This window comes from Zea mays, chromosome 1 (assembly GCF_902167145.1).
Source record: "Zea mays cultivar B73 chromosome 1, Zm-B73-REFERENCE-NAM-5.0, whole genome shotgun sequence".
In the NCBI taxonomy this organism is placed as follows: domain Eukaryota; kingdom Viridiplantae; phylum Streptophyta; class Magnoliopsida; order Poales; family Poaceae; genus Zea; species Zea mays.
The window spans coordinates 4,892,747-4,911,982 of NC_050096.1; the positions used below are offsets into that span (position 1 = coordinate 4,892,747).

Sequence of the window (19,236 nt, forward strand, 5' to 3'; positions counted from 1 at the left end):
TTATGTACATCTATATCTATATCACTATATAATTCATAAGTGATAGTCGCCTAGAGGGGGGGTGAATAGGGCGAAACTGAAATTTACAAATATAAACACAACTACAAGCCGGGGTTAGCGTTAGTAATAATATACGAGTCCGCAAGAGAGGGCGCAAAACAAATCCCAAGCGAATAAGCACGTGAGACACGGAGATTTGTTTTACCGAGGTTCGGTTCTTGAAAACCTACTCCCCGTTGAGGAGGCCACAAAGGCCGGGTCTCTTTCAACCCTTCCCTCTCTCAAACGGTCCCTCGGACCGAGTGAGCTTCTCTTCTCAAATCAAAGCCGGGAACAAAACTTCCCCACAAGGGCCACCACACAATTGGTGCCTCTTGCCTTGATTACAATGGAGTTGTGATCTCAAGAACAATTGAGAAAGAAAAGAAGCAATCCAAGCGCAAGAGCTCAAATGAACACGGCAAATCACTCTCACTAGTCACTAGGGCTTTGTGTGGAATTGGAGAGGATTTGATCTCTTTAGTGTGTCTAGAATTGAATGCTAGAGCTCTTGTAGTAGTTGAGAGGTTGAAAACTTGGATGCCATGAATGGTGGGGTGGTTGGGGTATTTATAGCCCCAACCACCAAACTTGACCGTTGGCTGGAGGCTTCTGCTCGATGGCGCACCGGACAGTCCGGTGCACACCGGACAGTCCGGTGCCCCTGCCACGTCATCACTGCCGTTGGATTCTAGCCGTTGGAGCTTCTGACTTGTGGGCCCGCCTGGGTGTCCGGTGCACACCGGACATGTACTGTTTGATGTCCGGTGCACCGGTATGGGCGATTCTGACTTCTGCGCGCGCTGCGCGCGCATTTAATGTACCGCAGGGAGCCGTTGGCGCCGCAGGGAGCCGTTGCTCCGCTGGCACACCGGACAGTCCGGTGCACACCGGACAGTCCGGTGAATTATAGCGGAGCGGCTGCCGCGCGAACCCGAGGCTGGCGAGTTCAGGAGGCCGAGCTTCCTTGGAGCACCGGACATGTCCGGTGCACACCGGACAGTCCGGTGAATTATAGCGCGCCGGCTTCCGAGAATTCCCGAGGGTGATGAGTTGAAGTCTGAGTCCCCTGGTGCACCGGACAGGTACTGTTCACTGTCCGGTGGCACACCGGACAGTCCGGTGCGCCAGACCAGGGGTGCCCTCGGTTGCCCCTTTGCTCCTTTATTGAATCCAACACTTGGTCTTTTTATTGGCTGAGTGTGAACCTTTTACACCTGTATAATCTATACACTTGGGCAAACTAGTTAGTCCAAAGATTTGTGTTGGGCAATTCAATCACCAAAATTATTTAGGAACTAGGTGTAAGCCTAATTCCCTTTCAATCTCCCCCTTTTTGGTGATTGATGCCAACACAAGCCAAAGCAAATATAGAAGTGCATAATTGAACTAGTTTGCATAATGTAAGTGTAAAGGTTGCTTGGAATTTAGCCAATATAACTACTTACAAGATATGCATGGAATGTTCCTTTCTTATTAAACATTTTGGACCACGTTTGCACCACATGTTTTGTTTTTGCAAATTCCTTTTGTAAATCCATTTCAAAGATCTTTTGCAAATAGTCAAAGGTAAATAAATAAGAGTTTGCAACGCATTTTCAAGATTTGAAATTTTCTCCCCCTGTTTCAAATGCTTTTTCTTTGACTAAACAAAACTCCCCCTTAAAGGAGATCCACCTCTTAGTGTTCAAGAGGGTTTTGATATACTATTTTTGAAATACTACTTTCTCCCCCTTTTGAGCACAATAGGATACCAAATGATAAATACTTTTAGAAAGCACTAAGTTTTTGAATTTGGTGGTGGTGGTGCGGTCCTTTTGCTTTGGGCTCATTTCTCCCCCTTTTTGGCATGAATCGCCAAAAACGGAATCATTAGAGCCCTGTCTAAGTACTATCTTCCTCTTTGGTCATAAGTGAATAAGTTAAGATTATACCAAAGATGAAGTTCGGTCCTTTTGCTTTTACTCTCTCCCAAGGATGAAGTCCTTTTCTTTGATGCTCATTTCTCCCCAAGGAATAGAGAGTTGCTCGGAGTGATGGCGAAGCATGAGTTACGGAGTGGAAGCCTTTGTCTTCGCCGAAGACTCCAATTCCCTTTCAATATACCTGTGACTTGGTGTGAAATAGACTTGAAAACACATTAGTCATAGCATATAAAAGAGATATGATCAAAGGTATTCAAATGAGCTATGTGTGCAAGCTAGCAAAAGAAATTTCTAGAATCAAGAATATTGAGCTCATGCCTAAGTCTGGTAAAAGATTGTTCATCAAGTGGCTTGGTAAAGATATCGGCTAATTGATCTTTAGTATTAATGTAAGAAATCTCGATATCCCCCTTTTGTTGGTGATCCCTAAGAAAATGATACCGAATGGCTATGTGCTTAGTGCGGCTATGCTCGACGGGATTGTCGGCCATTTTGATTGCACTCTCATTATCACATAGCAAAGGGACTTTGGTTAATTTGTAACCGTAGTCCCGCAGGGTTTGCCTCATCCAAAGCAATTGCGCGCAACAATGACCTGCGGCAATGTACTCGGCTTCGGCGGTGGAAAGAGCGACCGAATTTTGCTTCTTTGAAGCCCAAGACACCAAGGATCTTCCCAAGAACTGGCAAGTCCCCGATGTGCTCTTCCTATTGATTTTACACCCCGCCCAATCGGCATCCGAATAACCAATCAAATCAAATGTGGATCCCCGAGGGTACCAAAGCCCAAACTTAGGTGTATAAGCCAAATATCTCAAGATTCGTTTTACGGCTGTAAGGTGTGATTCCTTAGGGTCGGATTGGAATCTTGCACACATGCAAACGGAAAGCATAATGTCCGGTCGAGATGCACATAAATAAAGCAGTGAACCAATCATCGACCGGTATACCTTTTGATCCACGGACTTACCTCCCGTGTCGAGGTCGAGATGCCCATTAGTTCCCATGGGTGTCTTGATGGGTTTGGCATCCTTCATCCCAAACTTAGCAAGAATGTCTTGAGTGTACTTCGTTTGGCTAATGAAGGTGCCCTCTTGGAGTTGCTTGACTTGGAATCCTAGAAAATACTTCAACTCCCCCATCATTGACATCTCGAATTTCTGTGTCATGATCCTACTAAACTCTTCACATGTAGACTCGTTAGTAGACCCAAATATAATATCATCAACATAAATTTGGCATACAAACAAGTCATTTTCAAGAGTTTTAGTAAAGAATGTAGGATCGGCTTTTCCGACTTTGAAGCCATTAGCAATAAGGAAATCTCTAAGGCATTCATACCATGCTCTTGGGGCTTGCTTGAGCCCATAAAGCGCCTTAGAGAGCCTATAAACATGGTTAGGATACTCACTGTCTTCAAAGCCGGGAGGTTGCTCAACATAGACCTCTTCCTTGATTGGTCCGTTGAGGAAAGCACTTTTCACGTCCATTTGATAAAGCTTAAAGCCATGGTAAGTAGCATAGGCTAATAATATGCGAATTGACTCAAGCCTAGCTACGGGTGCATAGGTTTCACCGAAATCCAAACCTTCGACTTGGGAATATCCCTTGGCCACAAGTCGTGCTTTGTTCCTTGTCACCACACCATGCTCATCTTGCTTGTTGCGGAAGACCCATTTGGTTCCTACAACATTTTGGTTAGGACGTGGAACTAAATGCCATACCTCATTCCTCGTGAAATTGTTGAGCTCCTCTTGCATCGCCACCACCCAATCCGAATCTTTAAGTGCTTCCTCTATCCTGTGTGGCTCAATAGAGGAAACAAAAGAGTAATGTTCACAAAAATGAGCAACACGAGATCGAGTGGTTACCCCCTTATGAATGTCGCCGAGGATGGTGTCGACGGGGTGATCTCGTTGGATTGCTTGGTGGACTCTTGGGTGTGGCGGTCTTGGTTCTTCCTCATCCTCCTTTTCTTGATCAATTTCATCTCCCCCTTGATCATTGCTATCATCTTGAGGTGGCTCATCTTCTTGATTTTGCCCTTCATCAACTTGAGCTTCATCCTCATTTTGAGTTGGTGGAGATGCTTGCATGGAGGAGGATGGTTGATCTTGTGCATTTGGAGGCTCTTCGGATTCCTTAGGACACACATCCCCAATGGACATGTTCCTTAGCGCGATGCGTGGAGCCTCTTCATTACCTATCTCATCAAGATCAACTTGCTCTACTTGAGAGCCGTTAGTTTCATCAAACACAACGTCACATGAGACTTCAACTAGTCCAGTGGACTTGTTAAAGACCCTATATGCCCTTGTGTTTGAGTCATAACCAAGTAAAAAGCCTTCTACAGTTTTAGGAGCAAATTTAGATTTTCTACCTCTTTTAACAAGAATAAAGCATTTGCTACCAAAAACTCTAAAGTATGAAATGTTGGGCTTTTTACCAATTAGGAGTTCATATGATGTCTTCTTGAGGATTCGATGAAGATATAACCGGTTGATGGCGTAGCAGGCGGTGTTGACCGCTTCGGCCCAAAACCGGTCCGGTGTCTTGTACTCATCAAGCATGGTTCTTGCCATGTCCAATAGAGTTCGATTCTTCCTTTCCACTACACCATTTTGTTGTGGCGTGTAGGGAGAGGAGAACTCATGCTTGATGCCCTCCTCCTCAAGAAAGCCTTCAATTTGTGAGTTCTTGAACTCTGTCCCGTTATCGCTTCTAATTTTCTTGATCCTCAAGCCGAACTCATTTTGAGCCCATCTCAAGAATCCCTTTAAGGTCTCTTGGGTTTGAGATTTTTCCTGCAAAAAGAATACCCAAGTGAAGCGAGAATAATCATCCACAATAACTAGACAGTACTTACTCCCGCCGATGCTAATGTAAGCGATCGGACCGAATAGGTCCATGTGTAGGAGTTCCAGTGGCCTGTCGGTCGTCATTATGTTCTTATGCGGATGATGAGAGCCAACTTGCTTCCCTGCTTGACATGCGCTACAAATCCTGTCTTTCTCAAAATGAACATTTGTTAGTCCTAAAATGTGCTCTCCCTTTAGAAGCTTATGAAGATTCTTCATCCCAACATGGGCTAGTCGGCGGTGCCAGAGCCAACCCATGTTAGTCTTAGCAATTAAGCAAGTGTCGAGTTCAACTCTATCAAAATCTACCAAGTATAGCTGACCCTCTAACACTCCCTTAAATGCTATTGAATCATCACTTCTTCTAAAGACAGTGACACCTACATCAGTGAATAGACAGTTGTAGCCCATTTGACATAATTGGGAAACAGAAAGCAAGTTGTAATCTAAGGAATCAACAAGAAAAACATTGGAAATAGAATGGTCAGGAGATATAGCAATTTTACCAAGTCCTTTGACCAAACCTTGATTTCCATCCCCGAATGTGATAGCTCGTTGGGGATCTTGGTTTTTCTCATATGAGGAGAACATCCTTTTCTCCCCGGTCATGTGGTTTGTGCACCCGCTGTCGAGTATCCAACTTGAGCCCCCGGATGCATAAACCTACAAAACAAATTTAGTTCTTGACTTTAGGTACCCAAACTGTTTTGGGTCCTTTGGCATTAGATACAAGAACTTTGGGTACCCAAACACAAGTCTTGGAGCCCTTGTGTTTGTTCCCAACAAACTTGGCAACGACCTTGCCGGATTTGTTAGTAAGCACATAAGAAGCATCAAAAGTTTTAAATGAAATGCTATGTTCATTTGATGCATTAGGAATTTTCTTCTTAGGCAACTTGGCATGGGTTGGTTGCCTAGAACTAGATGTCTCACCCTTATACATATAAGCATAATTAGGGCCAGAGTGAGACTTCCTAGAATGAATTTTCCTAATTTTGCTCTCGGGATAACCGGCAGGGTACAAAATGTAGCCCTCGTTATCCTGAGGCATGGGAGCTTTGCCCTTAACAAAGTTAGACAAGTTCTTAGGAGGAGCATTAAGTTTGACATTGTCTCCCCTTTGGAAGCCAATGCCATCCTTGATGCCAGGGCGTCTCCCATTATAGAGCATACTTCTAGCAAATTTAAATTTTTCATTTTCTAAATTATGCTCGGCAATTTTAGCATCTAATTTAGCTATGTGATCATTTTGTTGTTTAATTAACGACATGTGATCATGAATAGCATTAATATCAATATCTCTACATCTAGCACAAATAGTGACATGCTCAATGGTAGATGTAGAGGGTTTGCAAGAATTAAGTTCAACGATCTTAGCATGAAGTATGTCATTTTTATCTCTAAGATCGGCAATTGTAACTTTGCAAACATCAAAATCCTTAGCCTTAGCAATCAAATTTTCATTTTCTAATCTAAGGCTAGCAAGAGATACATTCAATTCATCAATCTTAGCAAGCAAGTCAATATTATCATCTCTAAGATTGGGAATTGAAACATTACAAACATGTGAATCAACCTTAGCATTTAAAATAGCATTTTCATTTCTAAGGTTGTCTATCATCTCACGGCATGTGCTTAGCTCACTAGATAATTTTTCACATTTTTCTACTTCTAGAGCATAAGCCTTTTTAACCTTAACATGTTTCTTGTTTTCTTTAATTAGACAATCCTCTTGGGAGTCCAAAAGGTCATCCTTTTCATGAATAGCACTAATCAATTCATTTAGTTTTTCTTTTTGCTCCATGTTAAGATTGGCAAAGAGAATACGCAAATTATCCTCCTCATCACTAGCATTATCATCACTAGACGATTCATATTTAGTGGAGGAGATGGATTTAACCTTCTTCTTTTTGCCGTCCTTTGCCATGAGGCACTTGTGGCCGACGTTGGGGAAGAGAAGTCCCTTGGTGACGGCGATGTTGGCGGCGTCCTCGTCGTCGGAGGAGTCGCTTGAGCTCTCGTCGGAGTCCCACTCCCGACAAACATGGGCATCGCCGCCCTTCTTCCTGTAGTACCTCTTCTTCTCCTTTCTTCTCCCCTTCTTGTCGTCGCCTCGGTCACTGTCACTAGACATAGGACATTTAGCAATAAAATGACCGGGCTTACCACATTTGTAGCAAACCTTCTTGGAGCGGGATTTGTAGTCTTTCCCCCTCCTTTGTTTGAGGATTTGGCGGAAGCTCTTGATGACGAGCGCCATCTCCTCATTGTCAAGCTTGGAGGCGTCTATTGGTTGTCGACTTGGTGTAGACTCCTCCTTCTTTTCTTCCGTCGCCTTGAATGCAACTGGTTGAGCTTCGGATGGTTCGCCAAGCTCGTTGATTTTCCTCGAGCCTTCTATCATGCACTCAAAACTTACAAAATGCCCGATAACTTCCTCGGGGGTCATTTTAGTATATCTAGGATTGCCACGAATCAATTGAACTTGAGTGGGATTAAGAAAAATGAGAGATCTTAAAATTACATTTACCACTTCGTGGTCGTCCCACTTCTTGCTCCCGAGGTTGCGCACTTGGTTTACCAAAGTCTTGAGCCGGTTGTACATGTGTTGTGGCTCCTCCCCTTTGTGAAGCCGGAATCGACCGAGCTCCCCCTCGATCGTTTCCCGCTTGGTGATCTTGGTGAGCTCGTCTCCCTCGTGCGCGGTTTTGAGTACATCCCAAATCTCCTTGGCGTTCTTCAACCCTTGTACTTTGTTATATTCCTCTTTACTTAGTGAGGCGAGGAGAATTGTTGTGGCTTGTGAGTTGAAGTGCTCGATTTGGGCTACCTCATCCTCATCATAGTTCTCATCCCCTATCGACGGTACCTGTACACCAAACTCAACAACATCCCATATACCTTTGTGGAGCGAGATTAGATGAAACTGCATTAAATCGCTCCACCTAGCGTAATCTTCACCATCAAAAGTTGGTGGTTTGCCTAACGGGACGGAAAGTAAAGGTGTATGTTTGGAAATGCGAGGGTAGCGTAGGGGGATCTTACTATACTTCTTGCGCTCTTGGCGCTTAGAAGTGACGGAGGGCGCATCGGAGTCGGAGGTCGATGTTGATGAAGTGTCGGTCTCGTAGTAGACCACCTTCCTCATCCTCTTGTGCTTGTCGCCTTTCCGATGCGGCTTGTGGGAAGAAGATTTTTCCTTCTTCTCTTTGTGGTGAGAAGAAGATTTCTTCTCCTTCCCTTTGTTGGAGGAGCTCTTCTTCTTCTCCCTCCGTTTGGTGCGGGACTCTTCCGATGAAGTGCTCTCGTGGCTTGTAGTGGGCTTTTCGCCGGTCTCCATCTCCTTCTTGGCGTGATCTCCCGACATCACTTCGAGCGGTTAGGCTCTAATGAAGCACCGGGCTCTGATACCAATTGATAGTCGCCTAGAGGGGGGGTGAATAGGGCGAAACTGAAATTTACAAATATAAACACAACTACAAGCCGGGGTTAGCGTTAGTAATAATATACGAGTCCGCAAGAGAGGGCGCAAAACAAATCCCAAGCGAATAAGCACGTGAGACACGGAGATTTGTTTTACCGAGGTTCGGTTCTTGAAAACCTACTCCCCGTTGAGGAGGCCACAAAGGCCGGGTCTCTTTCAACCCTTCCCTCTCTCAAACGGTCCCTCGGACCGAGTGAGCTTCTCTTCTCAAATCAAAGCCGGGAACAAAACTTCCCCACAAGGGCCACCACACAATTGGTGCCTCTTGCCTTGATTACAATGGAGTTGTGATCTCAAGAACAATTGAGAAAGAAAAGAAGCAATCCAAGCGCAAGAGCTCAAATGAACACGGCAAATCACTCTCACTAGTCACTAGGGCTTTGTGTGGAATTGGAGAGGATTTGATCTCTTTAGTGTGTCTAGAATTGAATGCTAGAGCTCTTGTAGTAGTTGAGAGGTTGAAAACTTGGATGCCATGAATGGTGGGGTGGTTGGGGTATTTATAGCCCCAACCACCAAACTTGACCGTTGGCTGGAGGCTTCTGCTCGATGGCGCACCGGACAGTCCGGTGCACACCGGACAGTCCGGTGCCCCTGCCACGTCATCACTGCCGTTGGATTCTAGCCGTTGGAGCTTCTGACTTGTGGGCCCGCCTGGGTGTCCGGTGCACACCGGACATGTACTGTTTGATGTCCGGTGCACCGGTATGGGCGATTCTGACTTCTGCGCGCGCTGCGCGCGCATTTAATGTACCGCAGGGAGCCGTTGGCGCCGCAGGGAGCCGTTGCTCCGCTGGCACACCGGACAGTCCGGTGCACACCGGACAGTCCGGTGAATTATAGCGGAGCGGCTGCCGCGCGAACCCGAGGCTGGCGAGTTCAGGAGGCCGAGCTTCCTTGGAGCACCGGACATGTCCGGTGCACACCGGACAGTCCGGTGAATTATAGCGCACCGGCTTCCGAGAATTCCCGAGGGTGATGAGTTGAAGTCTGAGTCCCCTGGTGCACCGGACAGGTACTGTTCACTGTCCGGTGGCACACCGGACAGTCCGGTGCGCCAGACCAGGGGTGCCCTCGGTTGCCCCTTTGCTCCTTTATTGAATCCAACACTTGGTCTTTTTATTGGCTGAGTGTGAACCTTTTACACCTGTATAATCTATACACTTGGGCAAACTAGTTAGTCCAAAGATTTGTGTTGGGCAATTCAATCACCAAAATTATTTAGGAACTAGGTGTAAGCCTAATTCCCTTTCAATAAGTTTAAACTTTGCAAAACCCACCCAATCAAATCACCTCACTCCCATAGACTCCACTAAATTCACTAAATAAATTGCACCCAGACTTAACACTATCAAAACCAATGGTACAGATCGCTAGATAAACTTCTTCATTCACTTCAATCCAATGAACAATATTATTTGTGTCATCCCTCTTCTCTCATTCCTCTCCCTCACCCACGCGTCATCACCGCCCTCTCCCTTCCCGCCACCGTCAACTCCTTCCCTCACATCATCACCGCCGATATCGACGTCTCCTCTCCCCTCCACGAGATCATAGCATTAACATGGGTCATATGCTAATTGATATTAATTTATCTGATCTCATTTGTACCAAAATGCAACAAAACGGTAAATAGACTTCATATATATTCGTGGCTGATTACTGTTGCATGTAGACATTAAAAAGTCTACAAGTGGTTAAATAAATGATTCATTTTATAGCATGCCTATTTAGCCGTCTGTATTTAAAGTTTTAGCAATATAGAGGTAGCAAACCAGTGAAGCCAGTTAAGGCCTTCTTTGGATCATAGGAACTTTATAGAAATTTCAGAGGATTTAGTTCCTAAGGAAAAAATCCTAGAAGACTCCTTTGGCTGATACAAAAAGAGAGGAAAATTCCCCTAGGATTTAATCCCATCACAAGGATTCCATAGGAAAAATAAAAAGAGCTTCAACCTCATGGAAAATTTCCTGGCGCCAAAAGCGAACGCTCCCGCGCTTCCTTGGCTCTCACGCGACTTGTCTGCTTCCTCCACCACGTAACATAAAAAAACACGGACCGATCATCAGAGAAAAAAAAAGTCTGGACCGACTCTCTCCGTCTCTCGTCCCTGTCGCCGCACTTCGTCCCCATCGTTGGTCCCAGCAGCGAGGACCTCCTCAATGAGTACACACGCGCCCAGAGATATACAAGCTCGTTTGTGGTGTTCTTCCCCAATAGCAAGGTAAGTTTCCTTTTTCTTCATTTACCAAACCCTATAAATCACATTTTATTTAGATTTTGGAAGTTTTCTTTGTACTGGTACTGGAGTTTGAATGGATCTAGAGATTTGGGAGCAATCTATTTTCGTTTTTCTTGAAGTAGATCGGGATATTTGGGAATAACTTGTACGGGGGACTCTCGTCCATCCGCTACAGATTGGGAGATTTGGGAAGGAGCCACACTCGTCACCTGAACGCACACACGGACGGCCTGCAGGTACAGGTAGCGGATCTGCAGCACCTGCTACTCGTCCAGTCACCCGTCCGGCTCCAGCAGCACTCTTCTGCCGCCAGGAGGATTGCACACACCAAACATATGTGTGAGATGTAGAACTGCCCATTTGTGTTTGGCCAAAACAATTTTAAGACGTTTAATTCTACAACTTCCAGAGAAGAAAAATCCCCACTTTTCAGTATGGAGCTACCTTCATGATCGGTGGTCACATATTTGTCACTTAATATTCACTTGATCTTATAGTAAAATAGATTAGATATTTCTAGTTCCTATTTGATGTTGTATATATCATTGTATTAGGGAACGTGTCTTATCTAATGGAGGAGGCCGTAACCCTCAGTCGCTTGTTGATGTTGACGGGGACCATGGGTCTGCAACAGCTACTCAAGAAATAGGTAGTGCTCCAATTCCTGTCACAATTTGAATATTAGTTGCACAGTGCAGCAGTAACTAAAACTGAATATATGTTTAAATATATGTTGTGACTTTAGGTGCCCCAAAGAGAGCCAAGTGGATCCATGAGAGGAAGTTGTTCCTTATTCAGCTACTAAAGGATCACGATGTGCCGGGTTTTAGAACACAAAATGCTTGGTGTAAGGAGGCATGGAACAACATTGTTCGTCGCTTGAATGAAAAATTTGGTACATCGTATACTATTGGCCAAGTCAAACAGAAGGAGCAAGATTTGAAGAAAGATTATCGCAGTGTTAAAGAATTGGTGGAGCAAAGTGGTTTTGGATGGAATGGTGAGAGAATGATGGTGGAAGCACCAGATAGTGTTTGGGCATCTTTTGCTGCTCGCAAGAATAACGAGTCAGCCCTCCATTGGAGAGACAAGTCATTCCCATACTATGATGATTTATCAAAGCTGTATGATGGTGAGAATTTTATGTGCTTTTATGAGTTGTTTCTAATTGCTTGCAAATACATCCGAGTCATATGTGTTTTCCTAAATATGATTCTGCAGGTCGTTATGCTGAAGGAAGAACTCGTCAAGGTATGGATCATTATGCAAACAAGACGAAGAAAGCATCGGCTCCTGGAGGACAAGCAACAACTGTAGCAGAAACATATCAGTCACCATCTCCTACTTTAAATGGTGTAGATGAATTGGGATTGCAATTTTCTTTTGATGAAGAAATTGAGGGAAATTTGGGCTTATCACAATACCCATCTGCTTAGGTTCATGAAAAGGAAGTCCCACCTAGTTCCACACAAATAACTTCAGAGCTTCCTGATTCTCGACGTGGAAAGAAGAAAAAAAACAAATCTGCTAGCCCTCCTGATGGATTTCATGAAAGATACCTAAAACTAAAGAAAGAAGAAATAGATCGATTTGCTGCCATTGAAGAGAAGAAATTGGAAGATCCTTACAGCATCAACAAGTGTATTACTGTGCTTGAAGATTTGGATGGTCTGCAAGTGGGAGATCTATTGATGGCATCTGATATATTCAAGATTAAGGATAACAGGGAAGTATTCTTATCATTTAAAAATGACGCATTAAGATTAGCTTGGATTACAAGGGAGATTGGTAAGATAGCAGATCACCAGAATTAGAAATAGAAAGCAAGTAAGGCATCTAATCTTTTGGTATAATTTAGAGCCTCTAATCTTTTGGCAAGCAAAGGTTCTAATCTTTTGGTAAGTAGAACATGCTTTTTACTAAGCTGACCTGGGTAGTCTGTGTTTGTTATGTATTTTGGTAAGGAGGTAACCTTATCTCAAGTTCTGGACTCCAATCATGTCTAAGAAGATAAATCGATATGGAAATATATTATCATATAAAGATTGCGTAGTTTACATTATGTTACATTATGTTAAATTATCATAGAATAAATTATCAATAATATGTTATGTATTTTGTACTCATACCTGGAAAAAGGGGTAAAATTGGGGTCTGCTTAAGATTGGATGGGGTTGCAAGGAAGGTGGACATATGTAGACACATGTGAGCTGTGTGATTGCATCAAGAACCGCTGCAAAGTGTCGACTAATTGTTTCTCCACTATGTTGAAAAAATTCTTGTAAGGTTTCATTACTTGCATTTTTTGCCATTGCATATAAGAAAATAGCAACTTGCTCTTCCACTGCAATTGCTCTTGTATCAGCAAGGAGATTTTTTCACGCAATTTATTGACCAAGGCTTGAAAAATTCCAACCTCCATTCGGAAATGTCTTTTGCATAAACTCTCATGTCCTGTTAATATCTCTGTAACTCGTCGAGCCCCTGTCATTTCTGATGTATGCATAGGCCTCTTCTCAGATGAATGTGATGATTCTACTTGTAAGGTAGGAAGAACAAAAAAGATAAACTCATCCTCACTTTGTGATCTACGATAGTTCGTTGGATTCATGGGTACTGAAGATAAAGGAAATCCCAAAATGGATAATTAATACAAAGGTGGAAATATAAAATTTTGATTAGAAATACATTAGCGTAGTCACATAAGACAGTAACGAACCAACCTTTGTGCAACCGAATGCAAGATATATAGACAATCAAGTAGCTTGTAGAAGGATTTGCTTGCTGTTGTGGAAATGAAGTTGTTGGCATGAGAGAGTGAGAGGCAGCAAGCTGATGAGCGCATATATATATACACATGTATGCAGTAACGCAACGGCTAGGGAGCCTCGTGAGCACGCAGCAACAACGGCTAGTTTCAAACTTAAAAAAATGATATTTCAAACTTCTTACTTCCTTTACTTTTTCCTACGCTGTAGCCAAACAAGCCTTCTATCATCTTCCTCTGGTTTTGAATCTGTTGGGGACTTGTTCTCAAATGCTATGAGTTAAGAACAAGGCAACATAGAAAATGTTAATCGTTAAAGTCCTTCGTCCTTCGAAGCATTATTTCCCTTAGGATATAATGGTTTTTTGGACGAAGGTTATGAAAGGGCGTACCTTCATAAATTCATTATACAGTGACGAAGGATAAAATGCAGGGAATACAAAAGACAACATAAACAATTATATATTATCATGTATAAACAGAAATATCGTTGAATTATAAATGTACCTTCAACTTGAAAGAGATGATAGTACAAGCGTGACGCAAAAAGCGAATGCCCAGTCAGCCCCTCCAGTACGGGGGTACTGTTCATCTATTTATAGGCATGGGACACAACCCATACAAAATTACATTCATGCCCTTTACACTTGATAATAATTCTATAGTAATCTATCGGGGTCTAAATAGCCTTTTCATCTTTAAGTCGGTTTCACTTTTTGCTGCCACGCCGAAGCTTTCCTGCTCACACCTTCGGCGCTGTATCAACCTTCGTATTATTCTGGTCTACTGTGATGCCGACTTGAGTCCGAAGATACCTGTTCACACATTATACTCCAGAAATACTGTTAAATCCTGTTTTTGAGGACCTTCGGAAGCCGAAGGTCCCCAACAGTAGCCCCTCACAATATTAATTTGTTTTAAAATAATAAATTTAGATTGCGACATGGACGAAGGTTTTACGCCGAAGGTCCGAAAAAACACCTTCCCTTTGCTAGAATAGCAACATTCACTGACAAGCGGGGTCTTTCAATTTTCAACGCACTTGGCGTATAAATACGGTCATACCGCAAGCTCATTTGACACGCTCTCTGGCCAACTGCTCCCACTCACTCAATTTTTAGCTCTTGTGCACTAAGATTTGCTAAGCTTTTAGTTTTGAAGCTTCGGCTTTGAAAATAGTTTTTTAGTGTCTCTGAAGATGTCTGAAGATAAGAAGACTGCTGCTGAGATGAAGCTGAGTCTCGACGAAGAGAAAAACTTGGGGTTTCTTATAGCGATGTCAAAAACCAATACAGAAAAAATCACCAAGGAAATTCTGGAGGGTTTGTCTGAAGATACCGGTGACAGTGACAGTTATGATGTGGACAGTGGTGGTGAAGACTCCGAAGATCGTCCCTGGCGACCAAGCCATTCAGTTTATGGTAAATCAACTATCAAAGAGAATCATCTTGTGAACATGAGATGAAGGTATTTCCGGGATTTGTCCATTGTGAGGGCCGACGAAGGGGAAAAAACTTGTCCACACCCTGAAGAAAATGAAGTCGTAGTGTACCGAAGCTTTTTGAAAGCTGGACTGCGATTTCTCTTAAGCAGCTTCGTTGTGGAGGTGCTGAAAATCTTCAAAGTCTATCTTCACCAACTTACCCCTGAGGCAATCATAAGGCTGAATATCTTCGTGTGGGCCGTAAGAAGCCAAGGTCTGAAGCCTGATGCAAAAAGCTTCTGCAATATACACGAATTATCATACGAAACAAAACCTTGGGGTAAGGAACAATATCATAATAATTTTGGCTGCTACAGTTTCGTTTCTCGGTCCGGGTCAAGCTGTCCCGTGCCAACCTTTCGGAAGAGATGGCCCGGAGACTGGATGACAGAATGGTTTTATGTGAAGAATGACCTGTCAGTACGAGAAGATATCAAAGGTGTAATTATGCGCCCTATTTGGCAAAGCTTCGGCCTTCGGAGGCCGAAGGTTGAAATGAATGAAGCTGCCGAAGAATGCCAGAGGGCCTTCGGCGTTATCTGTTCTTTTATTGGAACAAGAGATTTAGTACAAGAGCATATTGCCTTCAGGGTATGGCCGCTCGCGGAGAAATGGGAAATGCCACAAGAAACCATAAAGGAGGCCGACGAAGGTGGACTTATCAGGCTGAAGTACACTTTTAAGTTCGGGGATAAATTCGTTGAGCCAGATGATGACTGGTTAAAAAGTATTGAAAATTTAAGTGATGAACTGCTTGGGGCTTATTCGAAGGCCGAAGATAATGCAATGTCAGCAGCCTTCGGAGGCCGAAAAAAGAAGAGGCTGAATCGGATATTTGATGCAATCGGGTTCGTCTACCCTGACTATTGCTATCCCATTCGAAGGCAGAAGAGAAAAAACACAACCTCTGCAAAAGAAGAAACTGCAACTGCTCCTAGCGAGCCAGAACCGAAAAGAAAGAAGATTAAGGTCCTCACACATCGGCCACGCTATATTGAACCAGCTTCGGTGCCTGAGTTTACCGGAGAAACTTCTTCGGCCACCGAGGCTAAAAAGCCAACCAAACCAACCTTGCTGCCAGAAGTTGCAGAAATGGCCGAAACGCCAAGGAGGATAGAATTGGAAGAACCGAAGATTTCGCTACTAGAAACCGAAGAAATGGCCGAAGCGCCATCCACAGAAAAATGGAAAAAGTGAAAAAACCAACTGAAGAAAAAACATCAGAAGTTGTGAGTCCTGCAGCAAATGTTGAGACAGTAAAAAATCAAAAAGTGCCAGCAGTGACTCCGAAAAGAAAGAGAATGGCTAATGTGCTAGATGTACTGGAAACAATCAAATCTTCAAGCACACCTCCGAAGAAGGCTGCTGTCATTCCTGAAACAACAACTGAAATTTCTGATACTAAAACTCCAGAGCAAGAACCTGAAGCCGAAGCTGGTTCCTTAGAGCCCGCAAAGATAAAATCCTTGGAAAGTGAGGCAGAAAAAATAACAAAGCCAACTTTTGTTGAAGAAATCGGTGTCATTGCCCCCGAAGCATCCCCCAAAGTTCGCGATTATATTGTTCGTCATGCTTCGGGGAAAAAACTATCAGAAAAAGAAGAGCAAGAGGCCCAGCGCTACGCCCAAAAACTGAAGTATCCAAAGGGGGCGTTAATATTCAATGGCAGTGGAGAAGAAGACTTTTTGTATTGTCTCCCTGACAGCAAAGAAATTTCTGTCTGCCGGGAGATGAGCAAGAGCTTCGGATTCCCAACACTGGAAGACGGTCTCTCAGTGTTATCGAAAAATGATTTGGCCGACAGCCTAGCATATAATAGCTTAAAGGTACAACAAATGGAATCTTTGTAATTTCTTGCTGGGACCAAAATTTTTCCTTTAGTTAAATCTATTGATACACACATATTTCTCTTTGCAGGGCTTGATACTTAGCAATGCCCTCAGGGCACAGAAAGATGCTGAAGACGAAGGGTGTACTATAGCCCTAAGCAACCTTCGTTCCGAAGTAATTGAACTGAGGAACGAAGGTCTCGAAAAAGATAAGATATTACATTCATTGATAAATAAAATAAAAGAAGACGAAGCTGCTTTTAAAAGTCAAGCTGAAGCACAGAAGCGCGAAATTGAAGATCTTCGGAAACAACTGGCCAGAGCCAAGGAAGAACGCATACTTGAAGAAACAAAGCGAGAACTCAGCGATCAATGGGCAGATCACTTAGAAGGAACTGTTGAAGAGCTTCGGTCATCCAAGAAGAGATGCTATAACAAATCTATAGAGTGTGTTAAGAAGTTAAAGGCTAGCTTCGCCAGGGTCGGCGCCTTCTCAAGCGAAGAAAACTTTATAAGAGGCAATCCCGAAGGTCCCATCGAATGGATCGACCACGAAGCTGAGGCCTTCGAAGAAATTTTAAATAGCCGTGGAGACATATGTGCTTTCTCTGGTGCCAGAGGAATTGCCACCATTTTAGAGAAGAAGGGTTGCGAACATGTAAAAATTTTAGCACAATCCGAAGCTGCTTTGTCCTTTGAAGATGCAAGAGATCCTTCGACCGAAGCTAGCATGATCGGTGGAAAATTTTTCACCGATATCTGGGATAATGGTGGCCGAGAAATGGCCGGAGAAATTATTCAAAAAAGTGAAAAGGGCATTCACGATGCTAGAGAAGTGGCTGAGGCTGCTGAAAAGAGCGCAGAGCCCGAAGGTCAATTAGGTATTAACTAATAGTTTTATTGTGTTGTAATTTTAGGTTTTAAAATTCGTTTGCAATTTGTAATAGCAATGTAGCCGTATCCTGTCCTACTTCAGATTCTGCTAAAGCGTCTTCGGGCCCTCAGCCGAAAGGAGATGACGAAATAAAAAAGATGGCTGAAGCTATTATGGACGAAGTCGTCAATCGGCTCCTGAACGAGGCTGCAGAAGTCGTTTTGAGAGAGGATTAAGTATTATTGTAAAAACTTCTGAAATGTAATATATTGTAACATTTTGTAACCCTGAATGTAATATACCTGTTTTTATTGCACAATTCTTTACGATGCATGAAACTTTATACGTACCGCTTTTGAGTCTTTGACGAAAAAAACACCTTCCCTTCTTTTCATGCTTCGTGAAGAAGAATTTTTCTTTGTCACAACAATGTCCAGTGTTCTGATGAATAATATCCAGGCTTCGTGAAGATATTTTCCGAAGCTACACCTCCGAAGATCAATAATGTATCTCTTTGTGACATTATGATTTTTCCCTTTTTTCAAAACGTTTCCCCTTTCTTCAAAACGTTCTTCTGTAAATTAATATTGTGTCCATCTCTTGTGCCATATGCAACATGATGTATGATGCTTATGCTATGCGAAATGATGCGATGATGTTATGTTATGTGAGGTGATGTTTATTCCGAAGATGTACGCACATCCCTGCAATAAAACACAATCTTTTATAAGCCTCCCTTAGGAGCTTCTTCGCCTTTTACTTCAGCGGAATCAGCGTTTATTTTTCGCTGTAAGCCTCCCTTAGGAGCTTCTTCGCCTTTTACTTTCAGCGGTATTCGCGTTGACTTTTCGCGCTTCGCCTTTTACTTAGGCGGTATCAGCGTTGACTTTTCGCTGTATGCTCTGCATTCCCTTTGGAACGACTTTGGAGCAGAAAACTTACACTGCGCTCCCTTCGGAGCGACTTTTTGTGACTTCGGCAAACTTACTCTGCGTTCCTTAGAATGACTTTTTGTTGCTTCGAAGAATTTTCGATAATCCGAAGGTCCTCTTTGTTATCATAAACCTTTAAACTTCAACAACTTAGGCCTGTGAAGAGAATATATTTTCCTTTTGGCAAACAACGAAACTATATTCATGAAATCTAAACAATGTCCTTTATTACACAGAAAAGAAGACTGAATAAGAAAGACTGCTATTTAGGTAGGATATTTGTCAATATATGTGCTTTGACTCTGGCACAGTGCTGTTGACTGTACGAGCTTCGGACTGCTCTCTGAAGTCCCTTTGGTGTGGAGCATACTGGCTCCCTTCTGGCTGCTGGCCTTGTTGCAGCGGAGGTGGAGGCGGAGGCTGTTGCCAAGAAGCTTGAGGTTGACTCGCCGAAGCAACAGAAACTGCAGGGTGGTTGCCCACATATTCTGGGATGTAAGGTGAATGATACGAAGCAGTATGCATGACCTGCTTCGGCTGAGCTTGCTGTGCTGCGGCTTCGGCTATTTCCTTTTGCTTCTGGATGGTAACATGGCACATCCTGGTGGTATGGCCTTTGTTCTCACCGCAAAACAAGCAAAAAATTCTTCTTAGTTGATCCCCGAATCTTCCGCCGAAGCCCCTGGCGCCTCTGCCTCTTGGGGCTGGTGGTCGGAAGGGCCCTTGCTGTTGCCCCGAAGCCTGTGAGGAACACTGTGGCCTTTGCTGTTGGCACCCTCGATCATCATTTTGGGCAGAGTTGT

At 43.5% G+C, this 19,236-nt stretch overlaps 1 long non-coding RNA gene across 1 annotated transcript; it reads left to right on the top strand.

Annotated features, from left to right (window-relative positions):
- The first annotated feature begins 10,093 nt into the window (after window positions 1-10,093).
- Window positions 10,094-13,038, top strand: LOC103631133 (uncharacterized). The gene is made up of 3 exons (XR_004852557.1): window positions 10,094-11,197; window positions 11,294-11,680; window positions 11,770-13,038. It is a non-coding gene; the product is annotated as an uncharacterized lncRNA (long non-coding RNA).
- Window positions 13,039-19,236: the final 6,198 nt, after the last annotated feature.